The sequence below is a fragment of the Phyllostomus hastatus genome, unplaced genomic scaffold, assembly GCF_019186645.2.
Source record: "Phyllostomus hastatus isolate PE091 unplaced genomic scaffold, TTU_PhHast_1.1 phas_contig_196, whole genome shotgun sequence".
Taxonomy (NCBI): Eukaryota; Metazoa; Chordata; class Mammalia; order Chiroptera; family Phyllostomidae; genus Phyllostomus; species Phyllostomus hastatus.
Genome location: NW_025333709.1, coordinates 2,898,837 through 2,912,423, shown reverse-complemented (window position 1 = coordinate 2,912,423; position 13,587 = coordinate 2,898,837). Strand labels below are relative to the sequence as shown.

General features: G+C 59.9%; 1 protein-coding gene across 3 annotated transcripts in view; it reads right to left on the bottom strand.

Moving 5' to 3' along the window:
* Nucleotides 1-13,263, bottom strand: part of JAKMIP1 (janus kinase and microtubule interacting protein 1) — an 84,999-nt gene extending 71,736 nt beyond the window's left edge. For all 3 annotated transcript variants that reach the window (XM_045834191.1, XM_045834190.1, XM_045834192.1), the window contains exon 1: nt 12,982-13,263. The gene's annotated coding sequence lies outside the window, so the exon portion shown is untranslated. The remainder of the gene's footprint in view (nt 1-12,981) is intronic.
* Nucleotides 13,264-13,587: the final 324 nt, after the last annotated feature.

Below are 13,587 nucleotides of genomic sequence, written 5' to 3'. Positions count from 1 at the left end.
CTAGCGAGCAGGGGTGGCAAGTTGTCCCCAGGTGGTCTGGCTCTAGTGTCCACGTTCTCATCTGCTGTGCAGGTGCCAGATACTACGCTAGGACATGAGGACAGAGCCACAAGAGTGACCCAAGCACCGCCTCATCCGAGGAAAGGCCAAATAACTACACTTACTGGCAACCAGGCCCCAGGCACCTGCACAGCAGGGGGAGGTGGCCGCCCAGCACAGACAGCCGGGAGACGCCGGGTCCTTACACACTCAGTCTCGGTGCGCACAAGGCCCTGGAGAGACAGCTGCTGTTTTCCTCGTCTCACAGGGACAACATTTCAGCCGAGAGCAGGGAAAGCTCCAGCCCCCACCTACAGGCAAAGCCTCGGCTCTTCCAACTGCTACCTGCTGGCCCTTTATTAATGTGGAGGGCCCCTTAAGAAGCCCCAGAAGAGGCCCCAGCCATCAGGTCATTTCTGTCCCACCTCTGCTGAAATGGGCCGCACACTCACACCACCGAGAATAAGCCGTTACGGCATTCAAGCGAAGGGCCACTCCTCTTGTGGCTTCCACATCCTTCCTGCACCCGCCAGGCCGTGTGGCTTGAACAGCCCGGGGCACTCCGCGACAGACACCCGCTGGGCGCCCGCCGTGTGCACAGAGCTGGGGGTGGGGGGGTGGGGACACGGAGCTCGTATGTGTCCTGGCTTCTCTCCAGAAGGTGGCTCCAGAACTGGGGGGGCGGCGGTGGGGGTGGCATGAGGCTGAGACAAGTAGGGAGACAGCAGGGGCTCAGAGGACACTAACTACAGGACCAGGGTGCTCGGACCAGATGCCCTTCCTACCCGGTTCCTCACTGCCGGGTTACTGGCTGGGGAAGACGGTCAAGGCCGACTAGATGGGCGCAGACGCTGGCTGAGCCCTGAAATAATACCCTGGCCCAGGACGGCGTCCGATGGCTCCTGCACACCTGGGTGAGTTCTAGGCGAGCCGGGGAGACAGGCCGGCAAACAGGCTGTTATAACAGCGCAGCTGGTGACCAGGAGGCTGGGGCCCTGGGGCCGCGCAGAGGGAGGGATGTCTGCAGGGCCCGGGCGTGCTGAGACGTGGGCCTGCAGACACGGGAGCCGCCCAGGAAGGCGGGATGGCATGGAGGCGGGGGCGCAGCCACGGAGCACCAGCCCTCTCGTGCATCCCCTCCTCCGTCCAGCGACCCCCCAGGGCCTGCCCTGCCAGGCCCTGAGCTCTGGCCCGCGAGCGAGAAAGGCCACGAACAAGAGCCTCGCAGAGTGGCCAGGGCTGCGACGGACGTGGGGCCTGGGGGAAGGGGGGTGCCGAGGGGTGCAGATGTGCAGAGACGGGGGGGGGACGAACAGGGGGGTCCCGGCAAGTTCCAGCAGGCAGACCACTGCATAAGGTGGGGGCTGGCGTTACAGACCGAGTGTCTGTGTCCCCCCCAAATTCACAGATTGGAACCCCAACCCCCAAAGTACGGCATTTAGGAATGAGGTATTGGGGGGTGGATTCGATCATCCCGGGGAGCCCTCCTGACGGGACCAGAGCCCTTCCAGGAAGAGACGCAGGAGAGCTGGCTCTCTCCGTCCCCCCACCCGGGGAGTGCGAGGGGAGTGGGTGGCCCTCTGCAAGCAGGGACGCCAGCGCTCCCCCGGGGACAGAGCTGGCGGCAGGTGGTCTTGCGCTCACTGCCAGAGGATGACAGCACAGACACGGGTGTCTGTGAAGGGGTGGTGGTCGCTGCCTAAAGGGGAGCAGAACCTCCAACCCCTCGGGGCCCGGGAGACGGTGACGGACCTGGGTTCAGATCACGTGCTGTGGAGCGCAGGGCTCCAGGAAGGAGCTTGTTGGGGGTGAAGGGCAGGACTTGGGGTCTGGGCAACACATGTTTGATTCTCATTTGTTTAGGTGTAATAAACTACCCAAATAGCATGCAAATTCAAATAAGCGCCACACCAGATTTTAACCCCCCTGGTGAGCCCCCAGGACAGGCAGGACGCAGACCTGAGACCAGGAGGGGCGGGGAGGACAGGGGAATGGGCTTTCCAAAGTGGGCAGTGGAAGCCAGAAACAGTGGGAAGCCGGGCGTCCAGTCCAGCAGGGACAGGAAGGCGTGGCTGGGAGCGATGGAGGACAAGATGCTTGGGAAGGAAGCGTGCGGGCTGGGACGTCAGCCTGATGAGGTGGAACTTAGCATCAGCGGCGGGCTGGGCCCTGCATTTGCTGGCGTTGGTTTCTGATTTCACTGCACTGTGGTTGGGAAATGGACTTTGTATTTCAATTCTCTTGAATGCACTGAGGTCATTTTATGGCCAAGCATACGGTCTATCCTGGAGAAAGACCCGTGTGCACTTGAGAAGAATCCATCTTCTTGGCGAGGCTGTAGAGAAAAGGGGACCCCCACGCACCGGTGGTGGGAATGCGGACTGGTGCAGCCGCGGTGGGAACAGTGAGGAGATAGCTCAAAAACTAAAACACAGAGCCACCATATGATGCAGCGACTCCACCTCTGGGTATTTATGCAAAGAAAGTGAAAACACTAGCTCAGAAAGACAAACGCAGCCCCACGTCCACTACACCGTTACTCACGATAGCCGTGACACAGAAACAACCTCGGCGTGCACTGTGCACACGCTGATAAAGGACTGGCGGCATGTGCAATGGAATAGGACTCAGCCATGAAAAGGATGAAATCTTGCCATTCCCAACAACACGGATGGACCTTACAGGCACTGTGCTGAGTTAATATGTCAGGAAGATGGACAGAGAAAGACCAAATACCATATGCTGTCACATATATGTGGGGGGGTGGGGAAACAAGCTTATAGATACAGAGAAAAAACTGGTGGCTGCCAGAGGTCGGGGAGGAGAGGGGGTGGGCAAAGCGGGCGAACGGGCCTAAAGGCGCAAACCCCCAGTTACAGAATACCTGAGTCGGGGTATACCTGAATACCTGAATACCTGAGTCACAGTTAATAGTGCAGTCTGCACATGTGAAAGCTCCTAACACAGTAGATCATAAAAGCTCTCACTGCAAGAAAAAAAAATTTGCCGCTATGCATGGCAATGGATGTTAACCAGACGTACCATGGCGATCATGTCACAACATAAACAAAGATCAAATCACCATGCTGTCTGTATACCTGAAGCTAATATGTCAATTATACCTCAAAATTTCAAAAAAATAAAAAAAAAGAAAGTATGCATTCCGACGTTCTTGGCGGAGTATTCTACAGCTGTCCGTTAGGTCTGGTTGGTTTACCGTGTTGTTTAAGTCTTGTATTTCCTTGTGGACCGTCTGCGCCTGCTGCAGTGAAGACGGAGGGCACCCCCCTAAACGCACCAGCCCAAACCCTTGCCCGAGAGCGATTTAACTCACCCCCGACCCGCATTAGTTAACCTACTACTCATCAACAAACGTGAAGGGAGCTACAGTCCAGAAGCTTGTGAACCGTGAAATCCCAAACCACAATCTGCGCTGTGACCACCTGTGGCTGGGCACCCAGCATGTCCCACCCCCCCAACACCTCCTGGCGTCAGGCTGATAACCTATGGGCAACCGGGCTGGGTTGTGTATTTGGTCCCAAGGGTCTCGCACTCGTTTTGGCCCATCCCTACACAAAGCCCAGGGGACCCAGAACGCCAGGTCCTGGGTGCCAGGCACACTTCCAGGGAAGAGAGACGTGTCCGTGAAGCGCCCGTTTGCCCAGCGGTGTCAGCAGGTTAGGCGCGATCCCGCCCCTCGTTCAAAATCAGGCGCCTGGCCGGCAAACAGAAGCTTGTCCGGCCCTGGCCCGGGAAGGCTCCGCGGCTGCTAGAGGAGCCCAAGTACCAGCGGGCGTGACGGGCGCACACCCCCGGCTGTCCTGGCCCCAGGAAGCAGCCCTACTGACTTCCAAAAAGAAGGAGCGTCTTCCAAAACCCATGCTGAGGCTCAGCTTGGGAGGAAGGGGGAAATGAGGCCAATTTAACAACAACAACAAAAATGACCTTCTGTGAACACCGGGTTGGCGGGGGGGCGGGTCCTGCGGTAATAAGAGCAGGCGCATGCTAGTAGGTGTGGGCGTGGAAACAGGAGGACCTTGTCAGCGGACCCCTACAGAGATGGAAAAGGCCCTCCCCGGGGATCTCTCTGCATGGAACACAGGCACCCTGGGACCCGGGCAGGACGCCAGAGCTCGGGGTGAAGTGCTGGTCTCCCTCGTGGCTCCTGGCTGGATCCGGGACTCAGGCCAGATGCAATCCCAGGCCTAACGGAAAGCAGTGGGGATGGAGTCCGGAGACGAGGAGACGCACAGGACGCCAAGGTGGCCTTCCCACGCCCTGACAATCAGCGGCCCTCGTCCAATCACAGGTGGCAGAATCAGCTGCCCTTGTCCAATCAGAGATGACAGGGGACAGCCCCGCCCACTGTGGGGTGATGCTCAGAGAGGTCCTGCGTGCAGGACCCGTGGAAAAGGAACGTGCAGGTGCAAATTATCCAGAGAATAGCACAGTCCTGGCGCAGTCACTGTGTGCAGAGTGGAGGTGACAGGGGAGTGGCCCGATGCTCCTGAGCCGTACCAAAGGAAGCATTTGACTCCAGGTAGAAAAAGCCTACTATGCACCAGGATGGACTACGTCTATCCCTGCTCTCCTCAGGAGGCCTGCACTGGGGGCTCTTAACCAGAGACTGAAGATGAATAAACAGAAACTGTGTTCAAATTAAAGCTGGGGGAGTCTGTAGGGGGCGCCCTCACACCCTACCACTCATCCCCCGTGACCGCACACAGGAAGCGCCCACTTTCCACCCTCCAAGTACAGGAAGATGTTCTTCCACTCTACTACAGGGGCAGGAAGAAGGAGGATCTTCTCCTTGCCCAGCAACCCCTCAGCCAATGAGAAGCCACCACACCTCCAACTCCCGATTTCCTCCAATGAGCTCTTTGTTTCCACCAGCCGCCTTCCCTCCGTAAAAGCGCATTCCTCTCCCTTCTTCTTGGGACTTGTTCGGGGCTTCCCATCCCACCGCGTGTCCGGAATTGCAATTGTTTCCTTTGTTTCCCAAAAGCTCATTTTGCTGGAGAAGTATCTGGCGGTTTAAAGTCAGCAAGATCCAGCTCTCCTCACCAGCACGATTCTCCATGACGTCTCCCTACCTCTTTCAGGAACCGTCACAGTCTTGGTGGCCAGGTTTGTGTTTTACCAAATTTGTGAGGACTGTGGGTCTCCCCTCCCCGCCCCCCACCCAAGGATGAGCTACCAGTGGGCGGGGACTCGGCATGGCTGGTCCTCATGGGGCCCTAGCTCCCTCCAGGGGCACACAGGAGGCCCTCAGAGGGGCACTGTCATTGTCGTCATCAAACTGAGCTCCTCGTCTAGAGACAAGGAAATTGAAGCACCCGCGCGCACACACACAAAAAAAACATCAACTAACTTGCCTGGAGTCACACGATTCACAGAAGGCAGAGCCACCCCCCTGAGCCCGGCTCCAGCCCTCCAGGAGCTTACAGTCGACAGCAGCATTGCCCGAAGGAGTGCAATGTGACAGCCCCGCAGCGATTTAAATTTTCCAGAAGCCACATTAAAAAAAATTAAAAGAAGCAGGTGAAACTAATTTTAGTAAAACATTGACTTAGCTTAATAAATCTAGTAGTAACGCTTCAACTTGCAATCAATGTTAAAATTATTACTGAGCTCTGCCCTGGCCGGTGTGGCTCAGTGGACTGAGTGCCAGCCTGCGGACCAAAGGGTTGCAGGTTCGATTCCCAGTCCAGGGCACATGCCTGGGTTGTGGGCCAGGACCCAGTAAGGGTGCACAAGAGGCAACCACACATTATGTTTCTCTTCCTCTCTTTCTCCCTCCTTTCCTCTCTGTCTAAAAATAAATATATAAAATCTTTCAAAAAATGGCTACTGAGCTCGTTTACTCTCCTTTTCACGCCAGGTCTTTGAAACCCAGTATGTACTCTTCACTCACCAGCTCAGGTCGGTTCAGACAAGCCACACTGCAGCGCTCAATAGCTCCGTGTGGCTGTTTTTTTGGACACTCAGCTCCAGGAGGTCCCCTGGCTTCTTCCGGACACACAAGTGTACGAGTCAGGGAACTCATTCTCAACCCTTAAGACCACGGCTACAACCGCCACCAGCAGCAGCACCAGGGGACAGACACCTACTGCACCCCAACATGGCTCTGGATGGTCTGCACAGGTTACATCTGACCTTCACACCCGCCCCAGGACACAGGGCACTCTGCACGAAAGGAGCTCAGAAAGACCGAGTGATGTGCTCCCGATCACAGCGCCAGCGCGGTGGGGCTGGGAAACCGCTGCCACTCTAGCTTCTGGGGACGGGGGACTGACTGCAAACAAGGTAACAACCCCACTTCAGATCGTGGTGATTTCGGGAGAAAACAGTGCCCAAAGGAGCATAACAGCGGCGGGTGGGGAGGCGGCTTCTGCCTGGGACTAGGCGGGAACGAGCTCTCCGAGGAGGGAGACTGAGACGGAGACAGGAAGGATGAGAAGAAGCCACTCTGGCCAGGGCAGGGCGCGCGAGTGCCAGACAGCCAGCAGCAAACACAAACGCTCCACGCAGGAGAATCCGGCCCGTTCCAGGAACCAACGGCAAGGCAGCCGGCCTCCCAGCACTGTGCCAGCCGCCTCTCTAGGCCGCTCGCTTGGCCCCCCACGCCACCCCTCCGCCTCGAGGCGCTCCCACGCTGTCGGTTGCAAAATGAGAAGCCAGGAAACCATTCCTCAGATGTCAAGAACAAGTGAGGCTGGAGCTCCAGTGCAGGGCCTGGCATGGAGCGCGCTTCCTCGCCGTCTGACGAGTGGCTGAACCGAGGGACCGGGGAGCGGAGGGTGGGGGGCAGGGGCGGTGGAAGCAGCAGAAGAGCAAACCCAGGCAGCCAAGGTCCCGGGCAGAAGGCTTTAACACTTGAAGTCTTGCTTCAAACACTCGTCACACTAGCCAGAAGGTGGAAGCAAACCAAATACCCACCAGAAGACCATAAAATGTAGTATGTCCATACACTGGAATAGTATTCAGCCCCCCAAAGCACTAAAGTATGAACACAGGCTACGGTGTGGGTGAACCGTGGGGACACTACACTCAGTGAAAGGAGCCAGTTGCTATCATCGCACCTGCATGAAGTGTCCCAGACAGAGAAACCCAGAAACAGACGGCAGGTCTCGGTTCCCAGGGGCCGTGGGGAAGGGTGGGGGGTGCTCAGAGGGTGTCAGGTTTCCTTTGGGGCAGAGAAAATCCCTAGACAGAGGTGGTGGTTGCACGACATAATGAATGTGGTCAGTGCCACCGGAGGGCACACTTCAGAGAAGTTAATCTTATGTTCTGTGAATTTCACCTCCGTTTGAAAAAAAAAAAAAGGAAGGAGGAGAAAGAAAAAGAATGATTTCAACAGGCCGCCATCCTGTTAAGTAAAACCCTGTGTCCCCGCAAGTGGAGAGGAGGGACCCGCCTCCAGAGGCAGCGGGACACGTGGGGGGGAGAGAGGACAGGGGTTCCAAGTTTCAAAGACACGAAAGGCTACTTTACCAGGCCACTCGGTGCCTCCATTCCCGCTGCCTGTCCTCCAGAGGAAGCCGGACACCCTCGGGGGCGTGCCCCACCCCCAGCCCCCACCCCCAGCCCCCAGCCCAGGGGCCAGTCTGGGACTTCCAAATCAGAGCACAGCCAAGGCGGAGGCACAGGTCCAGCGGGCGCAGCCAGCGCGTCCCCTGACCGGGCACACACAAGGCCATTACCGCCACAGTAGGCAGCCCTTGGCAGTCCTGGGGTGGCCGCACACAGAACCCTCTTTCATCCCCGAAAGTGGCCCTTCAGGCAAGTCCAGGCCACAGGGGAGAGGACAGCAGGAGGCCGGCATCCACACAGCATCTGGGTCCTCCCAGGTCCAGTCCGGGGTTTCAGGAAGCATGGTGGGTCCTGAGGATGCTTCCAGGCCCTGGAAAGGACAAAGGGGACACCAAGGGCCACAGGGAGAGGACAGATAAACTTAGTGCCCGATTAGGGTATGGCTGCGGGAGGGAAGCGCATCCTAGCTCGGGCCCACTGCAGGGGGCTGGGCCTTCACCTCTGTTCTTGATTTCAGCCTCACCCCACATGGCCTGCAGGTGGCGCCGGGGCTCACCCCATGTTCCAGAGAGGACACTGAGCTGGGGAGGGTTGGGAGGGTGCAGACGCTTGAGCCAGGAGCGAGCTGGTAGCCCACGGAGCCAGCATTCAAACCCAAGGCTGCCACGAAGGCCCCCCCTCCCCCCGTGCTGCCCCCTGTGCTGCGTTAGACGTCGGCCGCCGACACTGGCTTCCTTCGGCAACGCCCCCTCCAGGCAGCACGGGGTCATAGTCACCAAAGTGAGCTGCCAGTTCGGGTGACAGGGTGACAGAAAGGTTCTGGAAATGGAGGTGGCGATGGTCGTGCAACAGTGCAGACACACCGAATGCCACCGAACTGGACACTTCAACGTGGGAGACGTATTAGCCAGCGCGATTAAACAGCAAACGTGTGTAACAAACACAGGGACCGTTCAAGACAAGGACACCATCCGGGCCACGGGGAATCACCCACAGATTGTTCAGAATAGACATCACACAGATGTCTATGATGACATCAGATGTCTATTCGGAGAACGTGGTAAGATTCCATTAGAAGCTAATAAAAATATAAACCTCTCCCCCCGAGAAAAAAATAACAACAACATGGGCCGCTTGGGGTCAAATCCCTGCTCCCCACTGAGCAGCTCAGTGACCCTGGGCAGACTCGAGGACCTCTCTGTGCCCAGGTGTACAGTGGGGAACGCAGCCGTGTCCTCTTGGGCTTGTGTCCCGGACTGAAGGGACTCAAATCAGGGACAACAGACAGGGGGTAGGTGGGGGGGAAATTCCTTCTGTAAAATTTTCTGGCTTTACAGGCGTCTGCCACAAGGGCCAGGTCTGCCAACATAGCACAAAGCAGCCGCAGACAACAGACGCGCAAAGGGACGTGGCCGTGTGTCAATAAAGCTTTATTTACAAGCACGCAGCAGGCTGAAGGGTCATGCCTTGCCAACCCCTGGCACGCACCCCGGCACTCGCTAAGTGCTTGGCAAATGCTCACTATTATCATTGAGAAACACATCATGTATCTCACTTCACAACCAGTGAAAGGTACCATACTTCTTGTTACACTTCTGAAAAGAAACACGAACACCAAAGGCAAGCGCCGAGCCCCTGTCCCCGCTGGAGAGCTGCCCCCCCTCCCCCCCCCGCCTCACTGAGCAGCCTGGTGCTTTACCACCAGGCCCTCCGGGCTGCTTTTTCCGGGCGATTCTGAACCAGCAAGCTAGTCAGTCACCTCCCTGCCTACCCCCAAATACGCCTGCCTTCCCACCCCTCCAGGCAGGGCTCCTCTGCCCTGCCCGTCACAGAGTGAGCCCCCCCACCCCAGTCCCCCTCCCCGCTGGCCCAAATATAGTCCCTGGGCTGGCTGGCTGGCCTTGGAAAGGCCAGAGCAAGGAAAACATTGCCCGAAAGCACGCAGGGCTGGAGTGACAATGCCGAGGTCCCCCTGCTGGCCAGCCCCGCGCTCCTTTCTGAGCTTCGATGACACACCACCCCTGGCTGCCAGCACTGGCTCAGAGGTGGCAGGTGCCTCTCCCTGACTTCGCACACCCGCCCTCCCGCGGGAGGGTCACCCTCCCCTGCAGGGCTCGGCCTGCTCGCGGCGCCACACCTGAGCTGCGGAGGAGCAAGGCTCGGCGACCTCTGACTTCCAGCCCCACCCCCGCGGCCGCACACAGCCCTGGCTGGTCAGGTGCCCACGTAATCCTCACCCCGGAGCAGTGCTGTGCAGCTTCAATGACACCACTCTCAGCAAAAGGGGGGGGGGGGGTTGGAGCAACAATAGCTACTTTCCCTACGTAAACGTCAGAGAAAAAGGAACTGGGCGCTGTGAAGTGACTTGCCCCAGGTCACCTGAGCTGGTGGCCCTCGCTGCAGCGGCTCTGACCCCGCCCTGTTCCTTCATGGCTCCGGGGCCGCTGCTTATGATCGGGAGTCCCATTAAGAGTTTTCCTAGGAGCTGGGTGGAAGTGACCGCAACCGCCTCACCCGAACACCGAGCAGGAAGGAAGTCCAGATGAAAGGCATCCAAGGACCTGCCTCGGGACCAGGGAGGTGGTGTACGTGGATTCTGGGTTCGGGGTTCCCACAGACAGCTCAGCGCCTTCTCCAGTCTGCACACCAGTCTGCACAACCCACGCGAGGCCACGCACCCCCACCCCGCGCCCTTCCTGTTCATCGCCACTGCTTGAAGACTCCGCTCGCTGATGTTAGCTGGGAACATTCACTGGGGTGTTTGCGGAAAAGCTAAGGGAGTTATTTTCAAATCACTTATCACACGCTCCCTCATCATCGTCATCACCACTGACTAAGTGCCTCCTGTGCCCAGAGCACCGCCCCGCTGAAGACGCACACCATCCTCATTTGTGCAGGAGACAGAGGCTGGGAGGGGTGAACCTTCTTGCCCCAGGTCACACGGCCACAAGGGACAGGACACAGGTGAGTCCGGATTCCGAAGCCCTACAGGTTGACCTGACAACCACAGGGGGGCGTGACTAAGGTCCAGGACACACCGAGGTCATCCCCGACCTTCCCCAGGGAGGCACCCCATGCTGGGTAGCAGGCCCAGGAGGGAGGCACCTGCCGGTCTCAGCTGCATGAGGGGCAAGGCCCGAAGGGGAACCCCGGCAGGTTCCAGCCCCAGGAGTTAAACAAACAGCCACCGCACGCAGAGCTGGCGGCTGCTGGCTCAGAATGAGCAGAAACAACTTCTCAGGCCAGGAAGGGGGGGCCTCCAGCAAGCCTCTACCTTGCCCCTCCCACCCCCAGCAGACCGAGGGCAGCCCCTCACACTCCCCCCCTCTCTGCACACGTCTCTGAAGGCACGGGCAGAGTGGGAGCCCGTGGGACTGCCTCCAGGAAGATGGAGCCCCCCACAAAGCCAGCCGCCTCTCAGACCTCACTGTGCCCCCAGCACCCAGGGGGCAAGGCCTGCGTAAAGCGAAAGGATGCAAATAGTATCCTGTGCATGGAAATAAAGTGCTCAGAGAGCACGGACCAGAGGGCCACACGGTCTGTTCGGCAGAGCCAGGGACACCCCAGAGAAGTAACATGGGAGCTGGGGTCCATTGTAGGAACAGGAGTTCCCCATTCAGGCAATGGTGGCTGAGAGGGTGTGGGGGCAGGGGAGCAGGGGGAGCCCCGGACGGTTTGTGAAGCAGGGAAATGGCAATGATCACATCTGTTGGGCCCACACGAGGGGCGTCTGGGCGAGAGAAGCTGGAAGGTGAGAGCTGCCCCAGACTCGGAGCAGAGACGTCCAGCATGGCAGACCACGTGCACGAGTCTCGGCAACAACAAGAACTTCGAGATCGTCCGTACGCCTCCACGGAATTGCCCCGAGACTTCCCTCTGGGCAGCAGGTTTCAGCAGGTTTCCACGGAACTGACAACGCCCGCCCGGCGCCCATCCTGAGGGTGTCCTGACCACCCACCCCATCCCCAAATCTTCCCCTTCTCCTCATCCACCAGCCTCATGATGAGCTAGGGGTGAGCCTCCCCCCACCTCACCAAAGCCCTGTATTTACTGTGGGTGGTGTCCTGTGTGACAGGCGGAGGTTGTCCCTGCCCTCCCCAACTTCCTAAAATGGTCAGGGAGGCGGAAGCCATCAGAGGGGACAGTAGTGTGTCCAGCTCTGCCACATAGGGAAGCTCAGGAGGGGCAAAGGGCTCTCCTTGACCTTGGTCCAGACCGAGTCAGCCGGTGGACGGAAGGGCGTTCCCAGAGAGGGAACAGCGCGAGAAAGGCCCAAGGACAGAGTGCCTGGGAGTGCACACGGGAGCGCTGGGGTTGGTGGAGGCCACCCGGCGGGTCGATACACTACAGTATCTCTAGAGCTTAAGGAGCCCGGCAGACGCTGGCGGAGAGCCCAGACCGGCCAAGCAGGCAGAAGAAGGGCAGGGGAGGTGGGCGGGGGTGGGGAGGGGGGTGCTTCTAAGGCGAAAGACTAAGCCTGGCAAGCGGCCTCCGTCAGGGATGACCAGGCCGGATCCTCAGGAGCCCGCAGCAAAGAGGGTGGAGTGCCGGAAAGATGGAGAGAGGGAGAGAAGGAGCTGGAGTCGAGGGCGTGGCGCACTCACACTGGCCCGAGAGGCCGCTCGCGCGAACGCAGGGTGCCCGGCCAGGCGCCCGGCCCCACTGAAGCCAGTTCCCCATACGCCATCTCCGAAGGCCTGGTGCGCCCAGGGCGCGCCAGCCAGGCAGGAGGGTGGGTACCAGCCTTTCTTCCCATCTCTCCAGCCTCCTCCCCGGCGCCCACGTGGGCGGAGCAGCGCGGGGGTGTGCGTGGCAGGAGCTGCGGCAGCGTGTGCCGTGCGTGGGGTGGGGGGTGCAGGCAGGGCAGCCTCGCCCTCCCGGGCCCCAGCTGCCGCTGCATGGTCCCAGGCTCCATCCTCTGTGCCACCTCGGCCGGGATCCGGGGACCCTGACCTACCTGGCCGGCAGGACACTGAGGGTAGAGGCCGGTCACGCCCCCCTAGCCACTCCCGGGAGGCACTTGGCGGATCCCCTCCCCCTCCTTAGTTCGGGGGCAGAATGGGAGACGTACGGAAATGGGGTTGGCGCGAGGAAGAAAGAGGGGCTGGGGCAGGGCAGGGAGGGACGTGGGGAGAGAGGCGACCCGGAAGCCTCCGGCTGCACGATGCTGCGGGGAGATGTGGAGAGGAGTGGGGGATGGAAACGAAAGGGTGGGGGCCCACCGAAAAGAGAAGCGAAAGTGGCAGGGGGCTCAGGAGGGGGCGCGAAGGCTGGAGGAGGAGGTGGACGATGGGGTGGGGCGGCACCGGTCACCGCGTCCCTGGCCGCCAGGTCCGCCCATCGTTCTCGAGGTCCGCGGGTCCCCTTGGACAGCGCGCGCCTCCCTTCCCCCGGCGTACCTGTACCTACCTGCTCGGCGCTCGGGCCCGAGCCGGGCGGCAGCAGCGGGCGTAGCGAGCGCAGCCCCGCGCCGCATCCTCCGGCCGCCACCTCCCTGCCCCGAGATTACGCTGCCGTCGCCCCCGCCTTATGAAGAACAAAACAGAAAAGAAAAAGGATGCGTAAAAAAAAAAACAAAAACGTAAGAAGCAAGAGGTGAAGACGGCCTGATGCGCGCGCCGCTCGGCGGGGGTCCAGCTGCAGCAGCGCGGGTGACAGCGTTCCCGGCAGCCGGCCGGCGCGTGCCGCACACTCCGGGTGCAGCTCCGGCGGCCGCCGGGCGCCGGGCTCCCAGTGAGGCCACGCCCTCCCCCGAGGCGCCTCTGCGATTGGCCCGTCCTCCTGTCAGTCAGAGAGGAGGGCGAGGTGCTCGCCTCGCCCCGCCCCCGCCGAGAGCCGCTGCTGAGAGCGGTATCGCTAGGGCAGAGGAGGCGCTGGCTCGTCTGAGCGTGCGCACTGGGCCGGGCGGCCCGCGCCGGGGAGTGGCTGGGGTCCCGTGGATGAGCGCCCCATTCCGCGCCAGGTCTGGGTGCCCTTTGGGTAGAAGCTGTCTGTGGGAGGAGCTTCGAGGCGCCA